This window comes from Serinus canaria, chromosome 5, assembly GCF_022539315.1.
Source record: "Serinus canaria isolate serCan28SL12 chromosome 5, serCan2020, whole genome shotgun sequence".
NCBI lineage: Eukaryota > Metazoa > Chordata > Aves > Passeriformes > Fringillidae > Serinus > Serinus canaria.
Genome location: NC_066319.1, coordinates 43,514,227 through 43,537,450, shown reverse-complemented (window position 1 = coordinate 43,537,450; position 23,224 = coordinate 43,514,227). Strand labels below are relative to the sequence as shown.

The 23,224-nt window shown below is 35.6% G+C and overlaps 1 long non-coding RNA gene across 1 annotated transcript; it reads left to right on the top strand.

Annotated features, from left to right (window-relative positions):
• The first annotated feature begins 302 nt into the window (after positions 1 to 302).
• LOC108961318 (uncharacterized) lies at positions 303 to 17,360 on the top strand. The gene is made up of 4 exons (XR_001989548.3): positions 303 to 385; positions 1,925 to 1,997; positions 14,935 to 15,114; positions 17,206 to 17,360. It is a non-coding gene; the product is annotated as an uncharacterized LOC108961318 (long non-coding RNA).
• Positions 17,361 to 23,224: the final 5,864 nt, after the last annotated feature.

The following is a 23,224-nucleotide window of genomic DNA, read 5'->3' as shown; positions in this document are numbered from 1 at the left end:
GAGAATCCAGAGTAATCTTATCTATGTATTCTTTCAACAATATAATTTGAATTCCCTGGAAAATTCAGTGGTAAATGAGGTTAAAACTTCGAAGTCTTTTGAAAAATGAATACTTAGTCCTGAGAAAAAGAGGAATTCACTTCCCTTGCAGTGCTTAGGAAAGCAGCACACACACTGAATAATGTAACAGGCGGAGTGGGTGGGTGTGCATGTGCAGGCAGAACATCTCACTGCCACTGTTGCTTCACAATGAAAATTCATTCCCAGACATGTCTTTTCCACACAATCATTTTAACACGTTCTTTCTAACCTGAACATGTTGGGCACAAAGGAGCTTCGTGCATCATGCTGTTTATCCTTGACCTTTCCTGCTGGGTTCAGAGAGGTACACTTCTTCTATTTTATCTTGGAAAATTCTAATTAAAAGAGAAAGGAAAGATTTAAACGTGTGAAATTTTAATAGACTTTCCCAGTGTAGCAATTGTACATTATGTCATCTTGGATAAATTTTGACTGAATTAGCTTTTGCAGAATGCCCACCAGACCTGCTTTCACAGGCTGTTTTGCCATCTGCACTATTAAAACATCCCCATTAGCTATGCCTAGGGTTTAATCTTTTGCAACTGATTACAAATTGTCCATAATTCACAGCCCAAAATAGAATCACAGGCATTTTTAAACGTTAGACTTACAAATTGATTATACCAGAAACAAAAGGATATATCTACTTATATTATTTTTCACCTGGAAAGAATGAAGATTATGTTGGTTTCAGATGCTGATAATAAGGATCAGATGCTAATAAAGTATTAGTCAAAGTCCAATTATTAGACTCATGGGTGTTCAGGACAGTTTTAGTATGTTTATGTTTCAAGCCTGACAGAAGTTCTAGTATTTCTCTTGAAGTCTGCTTGGAAGAATCCCACTGTATGTGAGTCACTGCCCTCTCACTGTGGTTAAATAATACATACTCAAAAGTAAACAAGAATTGCCAGAAATTCTGCTCTGTAAACCAAATATCTTTTCTTTTAGACATTTTGAAGGGAGAAGGTTTTTTTCCTTTTCCTATGACTCCCTTAACAATGGTCTTCCTCGTGTTTGTCTTTTAGTACGGGGGGATAAAGGTAAGGGAGAATATAGAGGGTACTGCCTGAAAGCTGGAACTTCAAATCTTGCTCTATGACTGTCATCTCCCTGTTCAGACAAAATGTGTATGCTGCCCTGCACTTTAGTTTCCTCAGCAGACCCTACTTAGTTTATCTATGGTTCCAGTATCAAGACAGAGGGTGATAATGGTCACCTAGAGGAGCTAACTCATGGTCAGCTTTGAAGCAGTTAGATGGAAGTAAAGTAACAGGTTTCTAGAATGCATGTTTGCTTTTCAACCACTAATGATGTATTTCTGGTTTGGAAGTCTCTTTTACAATGACCAGAAATAAGGTGGGGTTTCTGCTTAGAATCTGTGTTCCTAAAATCAGAATTTTGAGTCTTCTTGCATATCTGTTTAGAAGTAAGTCATACGGATGGGGAAGGCAAAAAAGTAAGGAGTAATTAAGACATTTTTAAACATCAGAGCTGTGTAAAACCACAAAGGCTATTGTTAAGGTTGAATTTGTATTCCCACGACTTCCAGTCTTTTTGACAAAATGGAGACTGAAACCCAAAGAACATCCTCTCCTTTGAACTCCTAGTCCTATCAAACTTGAGGTTTCTCTGCACAGCAATTTACGTCATGAGAGTGCACTAAGCCACAGCAGCTGGGAGCCCTAACCACTCTGAAAGCAAATGGGCATTTGTTTCATGGTTTGACAACAGGCTTTCAGAACTATAATGCTTCACTGGAATCCAAACATTCAATATAATGCCTACAAATTATGATTTTGGATGCAGAATATATTTTGAAAATTACTGACTCCATTTCCAGCGTGCTGAAGGGAATGGAGGGAATGGCATTTTCTGATGACAGCTCTAGTACCTACCCTGTGGAGCTGTATGAGGTAAGCAGCTGTTTTCTGTCTTTTAATCCCCTCTGTGTCCATCCTTGTACCTGAAAATATGTCAAAAGCTGAACATTTGAGCACTTATTTATTTAGGAAAAAAGTATTTACTATTCTTGAAAGAACAAAGAGAAAAGAGAAAATGATCCCTCTCAACACTGAAACAGCACCATGGCATTCCTCTGTAGAAACCATCTACATTTCTTGGGGTGTCACTATTCCCTGGGAAGTTTGACTGCCACAGTGAGCAGGATTTAGTCTTGACTCTTGGTTCAGAAATCCAGACTGCATTTCCTTCCATGACTGCTGCCCTAGGAGCAGTCATGAAGAGTGATTTGGAGAGAGATAAGTATGCCCTCACCCAACCCTCAGATGCCTGTCACCAGTCTATAGCAGATGAATAGTGCATCGATCAGCACGTGCTGATCGATCACCTTGTGCACACAAAGACATTGGGGTGGCATGCTTCCTCTTTCTCTTGCACTTTGCACCCCACATCTATCAAGAAAAAATGTAGGCTAGGCAGCTCAAAGGTAAAAGAAGCAGTCTCAGCAACAGGGGAATGACTCAGGGAGGAAATGACACAGGGAGAATTAAATGTTTATCTCTTCAAAAGGGTACAGGACATCTAACTATTCATTCAGAAGCACTAGGTGTGGCAGGTTCTTTCTCTCTCTCAATGACCCTGTATCCAGTCAAAACAGCAGCTCATGGCAAAGGTCCCAAATAATGTAATGCATTTAAAAAGTCCAAATGAGCATCTGTATCATGTAGCTGCCTGTCCTTCAACATAGGATAAATACCAGGTCTAAATATCAGGCAGAGAGCTTGCTCAATATTGAAATAACTGGACTTTAACATGTTTGCAATGAAGGGCAGACACAGAACCCAGCTCAGGCTAGGGCAAGGCAGAGCATTTTTTCAGAAATGCCTATTAGATCTGATTCATTCACATTACATTATTGTCCACAAGGCAGAAAGATCATGTGTATTCCAAGCCACATCATCAGCTAGAGCACAAGGGAAAGAGGATTCAGGAGTTTAGGGTAGGGCCAGTCTGTGTGCAATGCCTGGGATAACTGCTGATCTCTTTAGACTCTCTGATACCAGTCCTTTCTGAGCCTCTCAGGAAATGGTTTGCTTGTGCTAGGACTGATATTTCAAGCATCAACAGAGGAAAGCTGAAAAGAAGCAGAGGAAACCAAGCAAGTGGATGCCACAACATGCTGATTCATACTTTAAAAATTCCATGGTGGTCCTGGTAAATTCAACTCCACCAGCAGCAGGGGTTTTCCATGGATTCTCTGAAGAGAAGGGAAATAAAATCTTGTTTTGCAGCTATTGCCTGGACATGCCTCATATCTGGGCCTTTCACAGGGCTGCTGAAAGTCATCTAATCCTTGTTTCCACCTGCTCCAGCACATCACATTCTGCAGCTCAGCAAGGCTCTATCTTTAGCCTCTCAGCAGTGGGACACTTTAGGCAGAAGAGGATTAAGCAGGCACACACAGGTTTAAGTGCAGCCTGGTACTAGTCACAAATGTGTTATCTGCATAAGCTGTCATTACTGGCAAGAACATAAAACATAATAGCTGCATTGCACTGTTTCTGATTAATTGGTTTAAGGCATGAAGGAAGAGAATTTCTACCTAAATAACAGTGATATTCATTGCAAGAAAGCTTCATTTCACCACGTCTGTATAAATTAGCATTTTTTTAAAGAAGGGGAACTGATCTTTGTAAAGAAACCTGAGGGAAAACATGGCTGAAGAAAATCTGTCACACCAAACATTATTACTACAATGGCAAAGGGACATAAGCCTGACAAATCCAGTTGGCTAAATCAAAGTGTGGGCATTTAATACTGATGTGGGTGTTGCTTATGCAGATTTTAGAGTATTAAAGAATTTATCTCTAAAACCATAGTGTTTTATTTCATGAGATATTGTTGAACAATTTCTTTAGTATAAAAACAAGAATGACAACAGGAACACAATTTTCTCCCTTTTTTTTTTTTTGTCCCCTCAAAACCCTGAAGTGGTGTCAGGATTTAGAAATAATTTACATGGATCCTCAAAAGCAGGTGGTTTTAATTGGAAAGACTTATTACTGTAACTAATCATATGCAGCATCTTTGTTTTTGTAAAGATGAAGTTCCTCATATGTATTACTCTCCTCCGTGGAAATGTTCTTCTTTGGAAACTAGATGTGTCCTCACTCTGAACTTGGGTTTGGCAGAGTATTTCCCTGTACCTGGGATCTCTGCCAGAAAAATGTGAAGACATGGGGTGGGACAAGGGAAAGAATGGGCTAGCTTGAGGGAGAGGTTAGCAGCCTGTGGTCAAGGGTTACAGAAACTCAAAATATGAAAACTTCACTGAAACTGAGTTGAGAAAAATGAAGAATTTTTAGGGGACAATTCTTCCAATCCTTAAGAGTGTTCAAATGGAGATACACTGAGTTGGACTCCTAATGTCTGCACATAGCAGAACTCCACAGTAAATGGAGTCTTATATGTTTACAGTAATAGAAATTAAATTCTAATTAGGACTCATTATTTCTTCTTTTTTTCTTCATACTTTCAGGGTGAAAATTAATTATTGTTTGGGTTGACATCTTGAGATTAGATATTTTTAGACATGTGTGAGATTAATTTTTTGCTTTGTAAAGTTAAAATAAAATCCATGCAAACCAGACTGATTTTAAACAAATGCTCTGTAAGTAGGAGGCAGCTTTTCTACATCTGAAAAAGATAAGTTTGAAACAATATATGCACATCTATTTTAAAATCATAATTTATCAATATGAAGAGTGATAACTGTGGTTTTTAGGCAGTTATGACAAAGGCAATTATCTTTATTGATCAGAAAGGAGATAGAAATGAGGAAAACCACTCAAAAGTGTTGTATAATTTTTGTCCTTTCAAATAACTAGCCCTTTGAGCCTTCAGGACTGAACCCTTAGGAGTTCAACTTTTCTAACTTGCATTTGGCCCTCTTATGTTGGTAAATAACAAAACCTTTTCTCCTCTGCCTTTATTCATAATATAATAAAAGAAAAGATTATTGTAGGAGAGGCAAATTGTTAAATTTTGAACTGTAAATTATCCAGGAGGACAGACTTGGATGTCTAAAATGCCTTTCTGCTGGTAAATCTAAAAAAATTTAATATAGCTCATTTACTGTCCCAAATCCTGTCAAAGTAATCTTGACTTTTAGGAGTAAGTGTTCATGTCTGCATTCACTTAGAGTTATCACTGTGGTGGAAGGGCTTTTAAGCTATGTAATTATAGATGCACTTATCCCCTGGCTACACAAATATGATCATGACACTTAGGAGAAGGATTTTAGCTGAAATAAACCTTGCTTGTGGAGTAACCAAGAATTGTATGCAGACATCACATTACCACATCATCTTTGCCTGGAGGAGTGGTGAGTGCAGGAAAATAGGGTGTGACTCCAACTGCTTGGCTTCCACATGCAAATGATGTTGCCCAGCCCTCATGATTCACTATGTGCAGGGTTCAGGCTTAATGCAGTTTGAATTGTTGCTTGAAGCACTGTGTTTTGTGCAGTAAGACCTTCAGGGCAAGTAATTCAGAGCCAACTCCATGTAGGGCTGTCCTATCCCCTTGCACTGTTCAACTCTGTCCACACCCTATGCTGGAAGACTTGTCAGAATTGTTTGATTTATTAGTTGCTGCAATTTTTGGTGTGACAAAGCAGCTCCTTCTACTCTACAGTGCAAATTTTGTTCCTCTGTAACAGACAGTCACTATTTAGGGAAGTTCAGGGGGCTCTGGAGGTTTGGAAATGAGCTTAACAGGACATAGTTTATCAGTCTGCATAAAGTTTCCTCATGTCCTGTGCACTGCCAGTATTGATTCAGTCTCTTGAAGACTATAAATCTATGAGAATTTTGTTGGCATAGTGATAATTTTCTTAATATAAGATGACCTTGGTTAAGTCACAGATGCAGAGGATGACTCACATAGAACTAACACTCTTCACATCCCTATAAAGATTCCTCTCTCTAAAGCTCAGACTTCCACTCAGCTCCTCATCAGTTTCTGTGCATGAGTTTCACAACTGAGCTAAAGCAGGAAACCTGTGTTGATGGGTATTAATTTCATCATCTCTCTGCCATACCTCTGAGCATGCAGAGAGTGAGAGAGAGTCAATCTTTACTAAAGGAAATGAGGACTCTTCCTTCTAGCTGTTTATGCTTCTTCCTCTGACACAAGTTGTCAGCTTTTTTATAATTTTGTTTATGTTGATGATTTTAAAAGCAAAACCCAAATTTTACTACATCAATTATTAAACAACAAAATGAATATCTTATATATTGATCTTATTTATGAAATCTTCAGTAAGGAAGTTATTGATGCTTTATACAGCAGAGAAAATGAATCTGGCTACCCATTAAAATATTGCTCAAAATAAAACTTTAAAAAGTTTGTGGAAAAATTAATTATGGAAATGGGAGCTGTAGATTAGACTGTAGCTGTCTTTCAGCTATAGCTGCAATTAGACTGTAGAATGGTCTTCCAAACTGAATGTCCCCTATTAAAAAAAAAAAAAAAGAACTATATGCAGACAGGTTTGGATTAATTATTTGGTCATAATTCTTGAAAACTCAGAATAATTTATATATCAAACTCTACCCTGCTGGGAGCAAATGTGAAAAGAGCTAGATTAGAATTTTGAAGCATATTCTTGGGTATGTGCTTTTGAAGTTTTTTTACTCCTCAAGGAAGAACATCTTAAAAAAACAGTGAAATATAAAGAAATTTGTTGTTTGTTTATTTGAATGTAGGATCTTTTTCATACACATGCAGTCTTGAAACTGCTCACAAAAATATTAAGGTCACTGAGAGAAAACTATAAGCAAGTAAATATTATCACAATATTATAATTTGATAGGTCAAAGCAAACAGATGAAGCCTTCTGGGTTTGTGGCTCATATAAAATCACATCATACTCTGAGAGGTAAATAAAAGAGAAATATACCTGAAATTATTTGGTTTTTTTCAAGTTTACAGTGAAATTGTTGTATCCTATATTTATATGAATATATATATATGCAGATGCATAAAAATAGATGTGTTTTATATCTATCTATCTATCTATCTATCTATCTATCTATCTATCTATCTATCTATCTATCTATCTATCTATCATCTATCTATCATCTATCTATCTATCTATCATCTATCTATCTATCTATCTATCTATCTATCTATCTATATGGTGTATCTGTGTGCATATGCATACCTGAAATGAGAATACTGAATTTAAAAATAAACCTATAAGGAAAAACCTGTGAAAATTTTCATTGATGTTAGTGGACTTCTATTTTGATGTATCAGTGAAGAATATAGCCTGCATAAATGATTAAGGCAAACTTTCTGTATTGCTGCATTCAAGAAGACAGTTAATCATATATTCAATTTATATCAAGGTTAATATAAAAAAGCTACTGAACTGGAACCCATCAGATATTCAATTTCCATTTGGACATTCAATGTTCCAAATTTACAGCTGCAAAACAACATATAACAAGATAACAAAAGCTAATACTTATTGTTTTCTTCAATTGCTGAACTTGGAATTCAAACATTTTGTCAGCCAAAGCTGAATTTCAGAGAACAGCAAGAATCAATAGGAGGATGTGTCATAGGAAGGTGTTTTTAATGAGTAATGGAGCACACAGCAAAAATCCCTCAGGTTTACATTCACATCCCATAATTGACATAGACATGACATCAGGAGACTAATAAGATATCAAATTTGTGATATTTTCCAGCTGAACTTCCAACAAGTTCAGAATTTATCCTGGAAACATATTAAAAAACCTCCTCCGAGAATTCATTGGAGTTTCCTTAAAAATATATGTGATTGAAAAATATCTTTGCTTTAATGTGAACTATATTATATCTGGAATTGTATTACAAAAACCAAAATATATCCCAGGAAATATTTTATTCAAGCTAACACAGAATGGAAATGGAAACTCAAATAATTGTATTACAATTCTCAATATGCCCTGGGACAGCATATTTATAAATATTTCTATTTTTACTGAAGTATTCTAGTGTTACAACATTCAAAGAACTAATTCAAAAATTAATTAGAGCTTTAATCAAAAGAATAAAACAAATCATTAAGTCTCATCTATTTGAAACTTTTTTCAGTTAGTTATCAGTATTCCCCTTAAGAAATGTTAGAAAAGGTATGACCAGCCTTCATACCATTTTTTTTTTTCTGGATGCTGTCTCAAATTTTGATTTCTGGTTCTTCAACTGACTAAGGCAACAGCAACAGCTATTTAGCTCAGAATTTGGTCACTTGTAGCTCCTAATTTTGGTCACTTTAACTGAGTGCAAATGCCATAAAAGTACAGTTATTATAGAGGAATGGACACTCCAAATCTGTAATTCAAGTTTGGGGTGAATATTAGACTGACTGCAAAAGGAATTTAATTTCTTGATTTAAATATTTCCTTTAGGTGCTCAAATCAAGGTCTTATAAATCTCAACACAAGGCTAACAATTTACAGGAATGGAGGGACACACTCTATCTTGTACTTAATATTTCAGTGGCATGGCAGAAGGGCAAATGAACTCTGAATTCTGGTCCTTTCCAGCTTGTAATGAAAGGTCTTGTGGTACTAAAATACCTCACTCCTAGCTGAAGTTATTTGTCATTCACATCTTCACTTGCCCTTTCTAATGATCTGAAGGGGTTTATTTTTTTATTAGCAAAACCTTTGCCACTCTCCTCCAAATCTTCAATCAAGTACCAATAGCTTACGTACACTAAAAACGTACAGTTATCCACAAAAGAAGACAAATGGTCATTTTAGCATATTAAAACAAACAAATAAGTACTTGTTTGACCAAACCACCCCAAAACCTTGCTGGAAACTAACACATGATATGACAAGAGGTTTATTTTTCAAACCAGTCTCTTTTTTTATTGCACATTCAAGTTATGGCACTTGATATCAAATTGCACACGCTGTCTAAAGCACACAGTTCTGTGGGCTGTAATGATCTGTCCCTGCTTTGGCCAGACTGAAGTAAACATCATACATGTGGTACTCATTTCACATAAATTTCAGTTTCTGATCGGTGGTTACTGTCACTCGTTCAAGATAACAAACAGAAAATTATGGGAGAGCAATGTGGTGCAAAGTAGCCTGGAAGTTATCCACAGAGCACGTCTTTTATATCTCAAGTTGTAATCCAGCTCACAAGAATGCCTTTCATGTATGAAGAAAGAGGTTATTATCCTATCAGTATACAATCTGTTAATAACAAACATCAGGGGAGAGCGATTCGTTTGCCCTGACAGCTTTGTGAACAGGCTTAGAAACTGTTCTGAATAGTGAAATACATCAAGAAAAAGATGTTATTTATGGCAGAAGACAGGAAAGGGAGCTTTCCTTCTGGAATTTAGGAAAGTTCAGCCAGCCAAAACATAGAAAAAGATCCAAAATATATTTGCAAAATTAATGAAAGACATTCCTCCCTATTTTCACCTCAGATTTAAAGGTGGAAAGCCATGTCACTCAGTGACACATTTTTCAGGATACAATATTGAAAAGCTATCAATTTTGCTCATAGAAAAGCATAGGTAGATCTGACTTCTTATGAAAGCTGCTCCTTTTATTGGTCTGACCTCTGATTTGATTTTATTTCTACATTGTTAACCTGAATAAATCATTTCATTCAGCCTGCAATAGTGCATGCTCTCGTTCTTTCTGGCCTTTCTTGAGAGACATTATGGAATAGAAGATGGAGGCAACTTGCTCATGTCTACATGGATCTTGAGGCACAGTCTGCTGATGTATTGATCCTTCAGACTTCCTGTATGTGATTGTCATGTTTTTATAATTATTTGAATTTCCATTAAACTTATTTTAATATCAATTTTATATATATATATATATATATATATATATATATATATATATATATATATACACATATATATAGGCATACACTACTAAGCTAAAACATATTTTTCTTACTGACTATCCTTCTCTGTGATGACAAATGTGGCATTGATAAAAAAAATATATACCTACAGCTGGTAAAAAAAAGAAGTAAAAATGGGGAAAAAAAAGGTTAAAAACATTTATGAACATCATTATTTTGTGCTACCTTAAGATAGCTGTACAAACATGGAGACATAAGCAAAAAATTCAGAAATTCAGATTTTCCAATTGGATGTATTTTACATACATATTGCATGGTATTAGCAAGATATGGTAGATTAGCAAAAGATTTTTGTTAGTTGTTGCAAAAAAGTTCTGAAAGAATTCAGCTAATGACAGTCTGTGCTTCTTCAACCAAAAGTTCTTGTTTTAACAGCTTATGCATTTGATAAACAATTCCTTCCTTCCTTCCTTCCTTCCTTCCTTCCTCCTTCCTTCCTTCCTTCCTTCCTTCCTTCCTTCCTTCCTTCCTTCCTTCCTTCCTTCCTCTCTCCCTCCTCATGGGTGCTAAATTCGAGAATAGACCCCAGGTTTTCTGCCCCCCTAGTGCCTTCATTCCATTTCTCTGCAGTAAGCTGTTGCCAGGGCAGGGGGATGCAGCTCCAGGTGGAGCTGCTGCTGGGCTCAGCAGGACCTGGGCCAGCCACACGAGGCCACTGAGCTCCAGCAGCAGCTCAGGAGATCCGTGTGTCTAAGCCAGGGACATCATCTGCACTTCAGCAAGCTCTGTCAACACTTCAAACAATAGCACAAAACAACTCCTGCTTCATGTGACTTTCCTTGGTTCCCTCTTACATTCTTGTCCAGGTCTCCCATAACATTTGGAATGATCCTTTGTTTTTCTACTAAGAATATGAACCTCTCACCAGCTTTTCTGCAAGCATGAAGCAATAACACATGCAACCTAGTGAAATGGAGCCTAACAATTTTTTTTGCTATAATGTTGTAAACACATTTATAGTTCTTGCCCCTGTTATTTGTATTTTAAACTCACATACTTTATTTCAAAGAAATAAAGTGAGAGATTTGAAGAAAAAACTTCATGTGTAACAGTTTAGTTTTCCATTTATTTAGGAAAGGTTAGTGTCTTTAGCATAAAAGGTAATTCAGCAATCCAATTAAAATATTGACTTGTTATGCCATTACACAGTGGAAAGATTTACTATGGGCTATTTTCATTAAAATTAATTATTCATGCCCTGTTGTTTTTCGGGTGTTTTTTTAAATTAACTTGTCAGCTGAAAAAAAGGTGCTGAACTTGCAGGCTGAAGTCCACTGTAAAAAAACCCAAAAAACAGGAAAAGCAGAAATCAGTACTCTGATTTGTTAAGAAGCAACATTTTCTGTAGGGATCCAACACTTCCTCTTTGTATGTCTAACAGGGACAACCCATGTAAGGTAACTCACTGAAAAAACCCCAGCAAACTGTATTGTAGTTTTTGTCAAGAGCACAGACACCTAAAATCACAATAAAGTTAATTACTGCTGGGTCTGGAATTGTAACTCATCAGTCAAACAATGAGCTTCTTTACTCTGCATTGCATGTGTTAGCATAGGTGAGAATCCTAGGTAAAGAATTTGTTATCTGTGAAGTGGTGGCCAAGCAGCTATGCACTAAATTACAGAGACTGAGGTAGCTGGGAAAAACCCATTTTGCATCTGTTGACATCTGATAGATGGGAAAAAGGAGTAGATAAAATATTTTAAATTTTTTTTTCCCCAATGGTATTTTTTATTATCAGTCTTGTATCTTCAGGATTAACAGTTCATTAATCATGGACATAAGGATACATTATGGTCCAAATTTCTATCAGATCTCCCACACCAGATGAAGTGAAATTCACATGTGCATTCAAAAATTCACATTTTCATTACCAACTGTTGTCTAAAAAACATTGTTATCCAAATCTCATTTGCAGTAAATTTCAAAGTTGCAAAGGTCTAAGGACCAAAAGGGCTTTGTCCACAGAGGCATTTTTAAGCTCAAGTGACTTATGATAATAGCAGTGTTTATTCTAGTGAGATTAGAGAAAAAAATTTATGGTGAAATAGCTGTAACAGATATTGTGATTCTGATGAATAATAGATTAAAAATGCCTAGCATGAACTGAAAGATTATCCACCCAATACTTTTCAAAATAGTAGAAATAAAAACTTTTGCTTTGCATGTTGGAATTTTTTCTCAAGAAATAAATTTAGCCTACAATTATTTTAATCAGATTTTTTTTTTTGGTCAATGTCTTTTACTGAATTAGTTACAGCTATTTAATCGACTTTACTTCAGTCATGTGCTGCTTATTATTTACACAGTGTCAGCAGTAAGCAAAATGTTTGAGTTCTTCACCTTGTGGGATGAGAACATATTAAAGAATAATTTTTTAAGGCAAGATGCAATATGTTGCCCAAAGTAGCTTTCTATTCATCAAGAACTTTAGAGCTTATGTTGAGACAGTCCTTCTTAAACAACAAACTGTCTTTAAAACCTCTTAATGTTTACTGGTTTCCTTTTATTCCACAAGTTCAATGTAACAAGCAATATTTCTGGATTTCTGTTCATTGCAGCTGTTGTCTGTAGATGATCATTAGACTGGCTTGACACTTGTACTATAAACAGCTGACCAAATCAAGGCAATATAATGAGGCTGGATCACTCAAACCTTTCCAAGAAGTCAAATCAGTTTTCTATTTTGAACTGAAAAAGACATATGCTTTTAACTAGTATTGTAAGCATTAGAAAATATTGTGAATACAATTCTCATCAGACCCTGGCACCAGTGAAGTCAATGAGGAAAAATCCACCAACTAAATTAAACATGTCTGGACTCTAATATAACTTTCTTGAGATTCATAGAGCTATGAAAATGTCAATGAGGTGGCAGGTCTACATTTTCCTTCTATGTACACATATTTATTTTACTGACTCTAGGGGATTTGTGAGCCAAACTTCATTCAGCATGTTCCAAAGAACCATGCACTGTCTTCCCTAATAGAGACATTATCTCTGTTCTTATTTCCATTTGTATTTTTCCCTTATAATAAATTAATCATTCAAACTGAAATGTATCTCTGGGTTTCAGAGGTTTTTAGTTGGCTGGGTGTCACTGGTTTTGGATTCAGTGTGTTTACAGATATTACATTTTATAAGAACAAATAGATGCAAGATCTCTCACAAGAGAGTTTTTATCACATTATGCTTCCAGTTCAGTTCCCAATACAGATAGCTGAGTCATGAATATATATCCAACGAAAAAATAAATTTCCAAATATGTCAGAGTTCAGCCAGGGCATTTCATACACACTGTCTTGATATCTTTAAGATGATATTATGTTAAATCCCCTCAGAGGTGTCTTAAACTAGGGTTTTCTAAAGAGCCTCAGGGTACAGGGAACTGTTGCCTGTTTTCTTTAGTTTGTCCCAGCTATATTTGGCTTAGCTTCAGAAGAACTTATTTTTCCCTTTAGAAGTCCCATGACCATAAACGTTATGTCAAAGGGTATTCTTTTGGTTTTTTAATCTTACTAGCTAAAAATTCAAAACATCTTAAAATGAAATCACTTTTGAATTCCTTCTTTGTGAGAACTGTTTGAAGTATTTCTAAGATAAGTGCACATTAAAACATATCACTTTTCAATGTAGCAATAAAGTAAATATATATTTTTTATAATTTTTAAAATTCTGATAATTTTGCCTCATGTTGGCTGTTGTAATTACTATTATTATTATTATTATTATTTAACAGTAGGAACTTCAGTATATCTTGAAAATGTCTAGGCTGATCCTATAGCAGATTATAAAGGTGTGACCTTTGCATGTTTTCTGAATTATACACTAATACAAGTTGGTGGATTGAAAGTGTTGAGGAAGACAGGCATAGGGTAGCCCTCAGCCTCCTACACAGTGCTTTGTCAGTGAGATCCATCAGGGCCATTTCTGTGGCAGAATAGAGGCTCTTCTTTGGTTCTAAAATCATACCACTAATGCATCAGCTAAATAGTATCAGAGCATTTAAACCTTTCATATATTTTTATCACTGCATTGCAACATTTTCCTTCAGGCACTATACAATAAAGTGCATACAATACTTACCCTGGGGAAACTGATATACCTAATTGCAATTTTGTCTAATGTAGTTGCTTTTTGGTTTTTTTTTCCTTTGTTTTGCTTTTGATTTTTTGTTTGTTTGTTTTGTTTTTGTTTTGTTTTCTTTTGATTTGAGCAACATTTTTTGCCTCCACATTTAATAAAAATCCTAAGGATAGAAAAAAGTGACATTTAATTTTCTTGGCTTTGGCTACCACATTGTTGTGTCTACATAGGCATGCACTCATCTAGAGCTGCTCACACCCACACTTCCACCCACCCACAAGGCTAATCACAGTGTTTTTAAAATAAAATAATTTCTTACTGCCTAACCACAATGAAAATACTTCCAGCTCATTTGGTTCATCACGAATAAAATACATGGAATACTCCAGTAGGGAATTTTTTGGTTAAAATGGTTATTTCAAACCACAGTATTTAAACTTCTGGTAATGGAGTTATGTTGCCTTCATTGTGATTCTGTGGCAGTGTTAGCAGAATTTGAGTTCACTGAGTTCAGAAGTCAAGATCATGAAGCACTGCAGACCAAATGTGCTAATCTGCTCTGGAATGTTGCCTCATCCCATCTGAAAATCTGGATTTGTGTTGAAGACATAACAAACAGACTTTCTACTTTCAGACTTGTTGAAAGTATTTTAAATACTCATCATGCTAGGGATCTCATTTATCATCTATGCATTAAATACCAAGTTTATTCATGTGCAATTCTATATAGCATTTAGACACTAGGGATTTTCATCTCTTACCTCTCCACTCAAAAGTTCACAGAAATCAAACAATCAACTTTCTTTTTTTTTCTATTTATTCTATTTTTATTTTATTTTCTTCCTACAGGGCTAGCACTTTTGCTTTAAAACTGTGAATCAGAGCTAAAGCCAAACCCCACAGCTGGAGTGCTTTTAAGACCTGGAACAAGTTAAGATGCATGTTTTCTAATTTATGAAAGAGGCAAAGAATGACAGACAAAGAGGATAAAGAGATGATAAAGAGAAACCACCTTTATGTAAATATGATGTAAGTATGTAGTTACAAACTGAGAAGTCTTTGCAGAGATTGTGTGATATTTGCCATTCCCACAAAAGAAGAAAAGATAGCACTTAAATTAATACCTCTAATAACCCATTTCCAACAATGACATTTAGCTATAATCTTTAGCAGCTTTCATTCCTAATATTGCCAGGGGTATATATATGAATGCAGGAGTATATACAAACATATTTCTATGTTTAGATTCTGTTAAATGCTGACTGTAAAAGCTTTTGCAAACTCAAGGAATCTAAAATAAGAGAATGCAATTTTAATTCCACCTGCTTAGGCATCTACATTCTGACCAGTTTTTGGATTTCATGATCCCATACTGCCTGTCACTGCCAAGGATGAATAATGTACTATAATGACCAACTTTTTTCTTTAATTTATACCAATATAACTGAATTACTGGGGCCACACCAGGGCAGAGCAGAGGGGGACAATCCCTACCTTCAACCTGCAGGACAGGCTTCTTTTGATGCAGCCCAGGATACAGCTGGCTTTCTAGGCTGTAAATGCACTTTGCTGGATCATGTGCATCTTTTTATCCCCCAACACCCCCAAGTCCTTCTTCTCAGGGCTGCTAATCATTCCACTCATCAACCAGTCTGTGTTCATGCTTGAGATTGCTCTGACCCAGGTGCAGAACCTTGCACTTGGCCATAGTCAACTTCATGAGGTTCCCACAGGTCACTGTCTCAAGCCTCTGGATGGCGTCCCTTCACTCCAGCACAGAGCTCAGTGTCATCAGTGCTGAGCATGTACATGTCACCACTGTCCATGTCACTGACAAAAGGTGTTGGAATGTGCCAGGGCCAATACCAACCCCTGAGGAATGGTCCTTGTCACTGCTTTCCACCTGGACATCAAAATATTGATGGCAGCTCTGGCTACAACCACACAGCCAATTTCTTATCCACTGAGATGGATAAGTCTACCTGTCAAATCCATTCCAAAATCCATTTTGGGGAAAAGAATGTGTAGTACAATGGCAAATGTTATATACAGGTTCAGGTAGATGACACCATTCCCTTATCCACCAACGTTATATCTGTTTTAGAAAACTATCAAATGGGTCAGGCATGATATCCCTTAGTGAAGCCATATGTGTTTTCATAAATTATCTCCTTATTTTCCACATGCATTTGCAAATTTCCCATGAGGATCTGCTCTGTGATCTTGCTGACAAACTGGGTGAGACTGATCAGCCTGTAGTTTGCATGGTCTTCCTTTTTCTACTTTTTTATAAATGAGGTTTATGCTTTCTGTTTTCCTGTCCGTGGGAACTTCACCAGTTTACCATTATTTTTATAACATGATTGACAGTGCATTAGCAACTTAAGGTATTGGTTTCCTCAGGATCTTCAGTTGCATTTCATCAGATCCCAAGGACTTTTTCACATTCAGGTTCTCTAGATGATCTTGAACTGTATTTTCTTCTATGTTGTACAATTATTCATTTTCACAGTCCCCGCCATTGAATTCTATTTTTTTTTTCTTTATATTTTTCAGTCCTATGGGGTATGGGAAAGGAACTATTATTATCAAAGAATAGGTTTAGATTTTTAGGCATAGGAATGGAAATAAAAGTCTTCTTATTTCCTTTGTGATTCTTGGAAGAGTTTATGCTATCTTTCCTTTCTCTCCTTAATTTGTAATTAATTGTTTCACTTTGGGTCTTGGTCAAAATTTTTTGTTGCACTTGGGAAATGGACAATTTGTTGGTGTGGTTAAATACTCTTTTTGGAAAAGAAGAAACATTTATCTAGTGTAATGTTCACCAGCCTTTGCATCTTTTTGGTTCCTGATGGTGGTCATGATATTTTCAGTATTCTGGAGCTTAAGACTTACTCTTAACTTATGTGTACAGTTTATCTTTTTCAAATGAAATGAAACCCTCAAACAGCATTTATTATTTTTCAGAGATTAATACCATAAATCTTCCCCATAAATATTATGATTAGTATTAAGACTTTGAAAGTTATTATAATTATGCATCTGATGTGGAAGTAGTAATACTGATAACATCCTTTTTTCACTGAGTTTTTAAGTTGACATGAACTTCTTCTTTTACAGACCTGATTAGCTGAGAGGAAGACATGAAAAAGGATATAAAAGATGGAGACAGAGGGAATCCATGCCAGCACTGCTGGGGAGAAAGGAGACAGTGTCTATCAAAAATGCTCCCTTGCTGTTTGGGAAGATATGAGTAAACACAACAGCAGTCACAAAACTCGTGGGAAAGAAAATAAAATGTTTGAAACCGCAGCACTTGTCAGTGTGAGATCCATTGATTCCAGCAGAGGTGTGGGATACAGCGGTTAGGAAGTGAGAAGCACAGAGCTGTACACGGTGCTAAGAAAAATCATGACTACAGAAGAACCACAAATTCAAAGCTGGTTTTGTGGTTCTTCATTACTTAAGAACTTATCCTACTTCTAATTAAAAAAGTGCAGGAAATAAAACAAGAAAAGCTGCAGAAAATATTTTGCATCTACCATGCAATTGTATTATAGTGCTAGAATTTAAAAACTTACCAGGCAATTATTTTTCTAAAGTATTTTTATTTTGGAGAAATAGTCCTTATTCAGCATTAAGCCACAGAACTGAGTCTCTTCAATAATCTGATTTCAAAACAGGCATTAATTTGAAATTTTACGTACATTATTAGTAAGGAATCCACTCTTTTCCAGACTAAGACTTAGTTCTTTGGAAAAACCCCATATCTAATAAAAGGTGAAGACAATGAGGATTTATGGCATACAACCGTGATTATTTTTTTCAGTCTTTTTTGAGCAGAATATTTAGACAGAATAAATAAATGTATTTTCTTTACAAAGGAGTTTTTTGATATCCTCCAAAAAACTTTTCTAACTAATCTTTCTAATCTTGACATTCTAACAAGATTTTATTATAGGATTTCACAATTTTGCTGGTGATGGTGCACCTTCTGCTGTAAAGCTAAATCTCTGACAGCAATAATCCTTCATGTATAAAATCTTATGTAGAAGCTCTGAAGTGAGAGCTTTAGCATAGTTAAGATCTCAAACAAATGTCTTAAAGCTGGAATTTCCTAGCTTTACCTAGTGAAAGCTTTTGTTCTTGACAGGAATTGTGTTCAGTTGTGAATGTGGCCCCAAGTAGAGAAAGAAGTTTTATTGCATTGATTCTCTCTGTACAGTACTGATACATTACCATCAATGTCGCTGTCTAATTTGCCATTTTACTTGGTTGCATAGTAAATGACAAATAGTTTTCAGCATTTGAATGAGTTTTTCAACACCAGACATTTTGTCTGAAGATATGTCAGTAATGATCACACAGGTGTAAAACAGTAAGACGTCTTCTGGCATTCACTGTTAAATGTACAGTTGTATAATTTACCTTTGAGAATTTATTTTTAAATTATGTGATGGCATAAAATAAAATAAGATGCTGAAGTTCAGTTGTATATGCATTGAGAACAACTTTACAAAGAGGGTTTCTGACTTTCCATGCTTCACATTTCAGATAAATTTTTATCTCTGTTGTCTGATGTTAATTATCAAAAGATAAAGGAATTGTTGGTTTTAGATTTTTTTTTAGATATTTTTAGATATTTTTTGCCATAGTGAAGAACTTGGGACATTTCTCTGCAAAGTTTAAGAAAAAGACAACACCAGCAAGATTCTCATCTTAAAATAGTGAAAAACGATTTATAATGAAGTCCTAATCCAAGAGAGGACTTTTTCCAATTCATCATCAAATATATTTTCTGAGATTATGAACATTTAGCATATAAGATCACAAAGACATGTTAACATCAGTGTATGTCCACATGTGAAAAGCCCTAAAAGACCCCTAATAAATCCTTTTACACATTGTTAAATTGTCAAAAGTCCTGATTTTGCTATGGATATTCCAATAATGCTGTCTTTGTTTTGATATCTCCTACTCTGCAAGAGAGCTCAGCCCTGATGAACACGTGAATCTCTCTAGTGAATGGCCAGACAGACCTAGATAAAAGGTTTCTAGAATGTGCAAAACTATAATGAATATATTTACAGAGCAGTGGTTCCATCACTATAGATAAATTAAAATATTTTTGCCTTCCAGGTCACCTATCCAGCATCTCTGTACCACTTCTGCTTAAAGTGTAGTACCTCTAAGGATGAAAGACTTAGGTGCTGGCCACATTTAAGTGTTTTGTAAATATCTGATTTTACCCATCAAACACCTTCACAATGCTGCCTATGCTGCAACACCCACGGTTACACCCACGTTATCACCTTGCATAAGAAAGTAACAGGTTATTTTTTGTTTTTGTTTTTAATATTTCTCCATCTACATTTACAAAATAGAATTTCAGAGTTTATACAAATGTCTTCTACCCACCCATATAAAAATTTAAATTTAGGTGGGTAGAGATCCAGTCAGGTTATTTACAAAATATTGAGCTCATGAGATGTGCAGGGATCAAACACTTCTCTTACATTACACAATCAACAGAGACAACAAAAAATGAAAAAGATTCTAATATGCTTCCAAATCATAGTCCTGCAGTTATCAAATATGACATTACTTGTAGAGTAATTAACATTCTTAATTTATTCACAACTGTTCAAGATTTGCAAATAGGACTAATGTCTGACTAAAAGTGGAACCCCAGAGGCAAAATGAAATAATGAGAGGCTAAGAAAAAAATAATAGCTGTACACAAAAATGTTCAAAACCTTCTAGATAATATGCATGACATGTTCTAGTAGGAGATTAGAGTTCAATGTTCTCACTGTTTTCTCCAGACAGGGCTAATTTGTTTCCAATTAGTAGAAAATGTCCTGCAACTGACTTATTGGACTAAAGTGGTCACAGGAATATTGTGTCTGCTTGTAATCTTGCCACAGATTTATGTTGTCTTTTCTGCTATCTATTTCTGAAAAAATATGCCCAGTCACTTTTCTGCTTGCCATTTATTCAGCTTTTTTTTTTTAATAGGATATAATTTGTGAGGACACACATTAATTTAGACATCCTCTCAGCCACGTTAGACATCACTAGAGAAGAGAGGATTTGTAGCTGCTCTGGTGGAAATAATAGAGTAATTGAAACTGATTATAATACTTAATCCACTTGCAACAATCTGCAAGTATCATGCATAGGATACTGAGAAAGATTAATGGATTAATGAACTGTTCTAAATGTGTTTTTGCTTTTGTTTTGTTGTGGTTTTTTTTTTTTTTTTTCCAGGCTGGTAATGCCTTACTTTTAATAGGAAAATGGTTCTGCAGTGTTTTAGCAGTATGTAGTTGCTCCCCTATGATCTAATCTTTCTGATGCCTTTGCAGTGATGTGTGAGTCACCCTCAGGACTGTTTCAAAAGGACAATAATGGACTTCTACTTTGAGATTAAACCATTGCTTGACTTTCCAAATGAAAGTTGGTATTGTTATAATTTTTTCTCTTTCCCCCTTTGCTTAGCTACAGTTAAAAGATCAGGAAGTTGAAGAAATGGTAACATCTCAAAAGAGAAGTCAGTTCAAGAAAAATAGCAAGTTTATACTGAGAAGATCCCCTCCAAATGCAACTCTCCAGCTCTCCTGCACAAAACTTCTCTTCACTATGGCAAGGATGCCCCTAACTAGAGAGGTGCATGGAGAAACTCCTAAACCAAGTACCAGGAAATTCATTACAGTCAAACTTTGTGAAATCAAGAAGGTAACAAAAGGGCCAAATGTCAGATACTGGAAAATGAGGGGTTACACAGAATAATAAGAAAGTTGAGAGCTATGAGTGTATAAGGAAAGAGACAAAGACTAAATGTCTTGCCACCTCATGCTAAATGACAGGTGATGGCATTTTTCATTATGTGGTAAAATGGTCCAGTCATATGACAATGGTTTGAGAATGAGATATCCTAAGCTTTGCCACTGATCAACTGAGTCATGTTATAGGCAGGCCACTTCAAATTCTGCACCTAAGGCTCTTCAGCTGTAAATAAAGATTAAAACATTCTCTCCTTTGATTTTAATAATTTTAAAATGCAATAGACATGGAATCATCCTGATAATTCCTTCTTTTTTTTTTTTTTTTTTCTCTATCCCCATCTGGAATTTCCTGGGAGAAATGAATAAATTTCAAACTTAAATGAAGATATTAGAATTTAGAAAACTTATTTTTTTTGAAATAAAAACTCTATATTAAAATAAAATCTTTTGATATTAAAAAATACTAATATTTCCCTAATTTATTATTTTCCCTGGAAGATAACGCTAGATTTTACTTTTTCATAGCTACAGAGTTTGTAACTTCCATAATTGTTAGTCCAATGTTGCCCTGCATTGTCAAAAATGTTTCAGTCAAATGAGCAAGAAACTTCTACTCTCTATTAAGGCTTGGTTTGAATTGTTTGGTGAAGTCATTTGAAATTCTTCTGTCTTTCTCAAATTTTCTGTTTTTTTTCAAATTTAAAACAGTTTGTTTAAAGGTAATAACCTCTATTAAGTCCTCAGATCACTACTTGCTAAAAAGCAGATTCCTCCAAATTTTTCTGTTTATAAACCATCAGAATTAATTGAAAGTAAATTTATTCACAAACTTCCTGATCATTTCTAATTAGCATATTACCCTCAGAGATAGTATACTTTTCTTGCAGACACATAAATAATATATGAATTATTTTTCAACTTGGTGTGCTTACAGCTATCAGCCAAATAAAGAAAAGCAATTTATGTTAGCCGCCAGCATCAGTTTACATTTTTACAGTTGTTTAGAGAACTGACAAAAATATCATATCTGAAAATCAGTCTTTTTATCAGATTGTGTGCTCATTGGGTTTGTTTTCGTGTCTTCATTTTCCAAGTCTTGCTACCGCCAGGCACAGCAGGAAATTCAGCTGAAGTCAAAAGACTAAGTAAATAAACAAAGCCTCTGCTTCAGAGTGCTTCAGACAGGGCCAAGTTCTGAATTACAGGGCTAGCTAAAACAAGGAAAGTAAAATCTTAAACCATTGTAAAAATGCTAGATATCTTTCCTATCACAAAAGATATTTAATTCAGTTTTTAATATTCAGTTTTTTTTTAATGAAGGAAGTGTGAAGGCAGACTGCACACTGAAGTCTCAGGGTTTGCCTGCATCTGGATTTGGGTGCACACGTGTGGTTCCTGTTTGACCCAGAAGAGGCCTGAGGCCACAGTTTTGCCCTGAGTGATATGTGACAGATGGTGAATAACAAATAAACTTGCTAAGCAGAGATCAAGGGCTTTGGGTAAGCATCTCAGATTCTTGCCTGGGAATAGGCAAGAGCTTTGCCATAACTTGTATTTCAGCAACATTTACCTGTCAGTAAACCTTACACAAACAAGGAAAGCACCAGGGTGGGAGAAATGCATTAACTAAATGTGGTCACAGATGCTCAAAGTTTGTTGCTTCAGACTGCTGATCATTGTCACCTTCTTTAACAAGACATGTAACCTCATCTGACACATGGGCAGGGTAGAGAAGAGAGACAGCTGACAGTTCATGCATTTTTCCAGGGTGACCAACCCAATGGACAACAGGGAAAGGCTGTGCTGAGAAAGCCTTTCATCATGCCATCACTTTGGGATGACATTATCAATCTACTGTGCTGTGCCAAGATGCTTCATGTGCCTTCATGAAAGTTTAGGATAAAATAAATGTGTTTTGGAAATTAGAAGCTCTTAAAAGTAATAGGTGCAGCATTTAGTTTGGAACCTTGTTTTGGGCAAAGGCTGCTAAAGCAGAGGGTTTATTTTAGAGAGAAATGTTTTTTTATAAACATTGACTGGAAACAGGTGCAAAGATTTGTGAGGAAATGCTGTTTAGTGCAAACACGTGAATCAACATCCTAGTTAATGTTCCACTGGACTTTATTTGACTAAAATATCACTAATTCAGTAAAAGAGCAGTTTGGCAGTTTGCAATGTAACATTCTCATGTTAACTCAGAGAAAGGTAGTGTTGAATTGATGTTCCAGTTTCATACTGTAGCTACAGTATTAGTTTTGACACTGTCTGCATGCAGGTGGTTTATAATGCATAATATTGATCTGGAGGATGCTTTATCCCTCCCTGCCTTCAGCTGTATATTAACTTCTAGC